This window comes from Sinocyclocheilus grahami, unplaced genomic scaffold (genome assembly GCF_001515645.1).
Source record: "Sinocyclocheilus grahami isolate Dianchi unplaced genomic scaffold, SAMN03320097.WGS_v1.1 scaffold136.1, whole genome shotgun sequence".
Classification (NCBI taxonomy): domain Eukaryota; kingdom Metazoa; phylum Chordata; class Actinopteri; order Cypriniformes; family Cyprinidae; genus Sinocyclocheilus; species Sinocyclocheilus grahami.
This window is the reverse complement of record NW_015505315.1, coordinates 2148597-2152367: the sequence shown is the minus strand read 5'-3', so window position 1 is coordinate 2152367 and position 3771 is coordinate 2148597.

Below are 3771 nucleotides of genomic sequence, written 5' to 3'. Positions count from 1 at the left end.
ATTTAATTTATAATTTGTCTTAAATCTCATTTTGTTAAAATAATTTATAAATAATCGTGAATCGAATCGAATCATGAGTTGAGTGAATCGTTACATCTCTAGTAGTTTGGCATTATAATAGTAGTAGTAATTTTTGCTATATCAACATCACCATCATCATCAGTTTATTTCAAGGCAGTTAAAGTTTCAACAATCAATAAATAGAAATAATAAAATAAATACAAACATTTAATAAAAATCTATGAAAGATTCTTTACTTGTGATAAAGAAATGTTAAAAAGTTTTTTCTGGGTCCATCTTACAAAATAAGCCCTTCAAAAGTAATTATAAAATAATAATGATTAAAAACCATCATCTCATTGCATTAAAAATTGGACAGATCAAAAATGCATGGTTCACAGTCAGGGAGTGCTACAAAACTGACATTTTGGTCACCACTATTCTATAAATATCCACGAGTCATAAATTGCCATTATCTTTTAATCGTTTTTTTTTATTATTATTTTTTCTTTTTTTTAATTAAGGTATAAACATTTCGCAAAGCCATGGAATCAATTTGAATGCAAAGAAAACATTTGTAAGAACTTTGCACATATGAAGATATATATGTTTTATTTTAAGATATATAATAATAATAATAATAACTCCTTACATTTATATAGCGCTTTTCTGGGCACTCAAAGCGCTTTACATAGAAAGGGGAAATCTCCTCAACCACCACCAGTGTGCAGCATCCACCTGGATGATGCGATGGCAGCCATATTGCGCCAGAACGCCCACCACACACCAGTTTATTGGTGGAGAGGAGAAAGAGTGATGAAGCCAATCAGTGTATGGGGATGATTAGGAGGCCATGATGGTCAGAGGCCAATGGGCGAATTTGGCCAGGATGCCTGGGTTACACCCCTACTCTTTTTCGAAGGACATCCTGGGATTTTTAATGACCACAGAGAGTCAGGACCTCGGTTTAACGTCTCATCCGAAAGACGGTGCTTTTTGTCAGTATAGTGTCCCCATCACTACACTGGGGCATTTGGACCCACACAGACCACAGGGTGAGCACCCCCTGCTGGCATCACTAACACCTCTTCCACCAGCAACCTAGTTTTCCCTAGGAGGTCTCCCATCCAGGTACTGACCAGGCTCAACCCTGCTTAGCTTCAGTGGGCGATCAGTCTTGGGCTGCAGGGTGATATGGCTGCTGGTCTATTTTTATATATTTTAAAAGATATATTTTTTTATTTTATTTAGGCCTATTTATTTATTTTTTAAGCATATAGGATTGCGCATAACTGAATATTTTTTAATTTGAAACTATAAAAAAAACTGAACAGATATACACAATGTCCGTACACAAACTCTCTCTCTCTCTCTCTCTCTCTCTCTCACACACACACACACACACAGTCAAGTGTCATTGCAGAGGCTGAGAGAGCACCATTCCCCCACCCCCTGTGCGCCCTTGCGAGTCATTCTGTCAGGACGCTTTACTGTTCTCTGGCTTGAGAAGGCCACCCAGCTTTGTCACCTGAAGAAATAAAAGTCAGGCCTGATTTACCTGATGAGGGGCTTTTGTCTGGTCTCTCCTTGACCGCAAACTCTAACTTGTCTCCCATGCCAAAGCCCACTTTTTTAATTCAAAAGCAGCGCGTTTGGCAACAACTCAACCCCAGCAGCGTTCGATCTAATTAGATGCCACTGCTCATTTTCAGGAAATAATTTTTTCCCTCTCCACCTCCGCTAGAGTCAAGATAAAAAAATTTCAAGTTGTCCACTTTCCTGTGCCCTGAAGACAATGGGATATCTTTGCTAGTCCCCCAACCAAATAATTAACAGCACATCACAGATTAAAACCCAGACATGTGAGTAAAGGTCACCTCACTATATTATTAGAATATGTGTCCATCACATGCCCGTAGTCTCGCCGCAGGAGCTCAGTCCAATACGTTTGGTTATACAGTATTTGATCCATTCATCTTGAATGTGAGTCACTCAATATCATACGCCATTACAACGTAGTGAAAGCTAATTGATTGTAGCGCTACAAATGTGAATAAATGCAATTTCACAGGCAATCGACTAATGTTCTACTGTTTGGGCTTTCTAATTCTCACCAATTATGATCAGAAGTCGTTCGTGTTTACTGTCTCAAAGCACATTTCTGTCCATCGGACATTCATCTGGACCCACTCCACCATCCTCTAATCACTTGGGTGCGACCACCTCATACGGCCAGTCGTAATAGCGTTTTATCAATTTGCTTTTGACCCCAGACACCTGGATACTGCTCTAAACGGCTCATGCAGTGAACTGAGAGGAATATTTCAATAGAAAAATCATTCAGAGCAGCCATTGGTTGCTCATCTTGACTTTTATAAGTTAATCCCCTCTGCTAGCATTATCGATTCGCTCAGCGGTAAGGCTAATTTGGTCTCGCATACGAACGCTGAGCTTATTCCCAAGGTATATTTGCGCACCACAGGAGGCCAGCGTGCATTGCAACAAAAAGACGATAACAGCAATTCACAACTTTGAGGATCAAAACTCAAATATTACAGTGAATTTTATTAATTTAAAATGTATTTATTTGGAGAAAGATTTCTCATTTTTACTTTATAGACTGACTTTCAGAGCTTGGTGACAATGGCGAGGTCGGTGTTCATCAGCTCAGCATGAGAGAAAGTTCAAGTAAAATCTTTCTTGAAGCTGTATAACGATTAAAGTGCTATTCAAACATAAGAGAATGTAATTGCAGACTATACTAATTTATTCTTTGCCAGTGAATCTGAATTAAAAAGTAATTTCAAATCATGTCTTATTTTTCTGCCCTGCATTTACCTGTCTTTAAAGCTGCTGATGGGTTCATATGTGGAAAACGTGGTCTTTTGGAGCAAAGTGTCTGGCCTCCACATGGTGTGGAAAGCTTTTGAACCAGCATCCTTCATTCCCTCTGCCTCCACACATCAGAGAGACATTGAAAGCACCCACACAACACTAAAAGGAAGCTAGAAAATGTTGTGAGGTCAGTTTGGGAAACAGGTGTGTTTGAGTCTGTGTGTGAGTGAATGCATCATTGTGTGCTCTTCCTCGAGGTAACGCAAAAACAATGTGAAGTGACAGCCATGACACACAGGCCATTAATAATAAATGGGAGTCCCAGTGCTCACAGTGCTATCAACTGTCATCCAGACAACATCAACAACAACAACTCAAGAGTCAAGAATAACTCCCACAGCCACAAACCTTAATATTCCATCATTGGAAGTTCACTTGCACCAGTTTCTACCAAATATTCACTGTCCACATTCTCAAATTTGAGATAAAAACAATTGTTAAAAAGGACAGTTCACCCAAAAATTAAAATTCAGTCATAATTTATTCCTAACCTGTATGACTCAATTTGTATGAATGTACTGGCTGCACTTTATCATATAATTGCCATGGATTAATTAAAAGGCTTCAAAAGCACTATATACACAAGACAATTTGTCAATTCAACTCATGCCTTAAATTCCAAGTATTCTGAAGCCACAGCCTGACAACACCATGTTCATGGGTTCCATTCCCAGGGAATGCAATGCATACTTTGAATGTGATTTAAGTAACTTGGGATAAAGTATCCGGCAAATGCATAAATGTATATTTGGTAACACTTTAATATAGGGACCAATTTTCAATATTAACTAGTTGCATATTAGCATGCCTATTATTAACATGCTGGCTGTTTACATATTCTGCATGACCATATTCTACATCCCTAATCCTACCCAA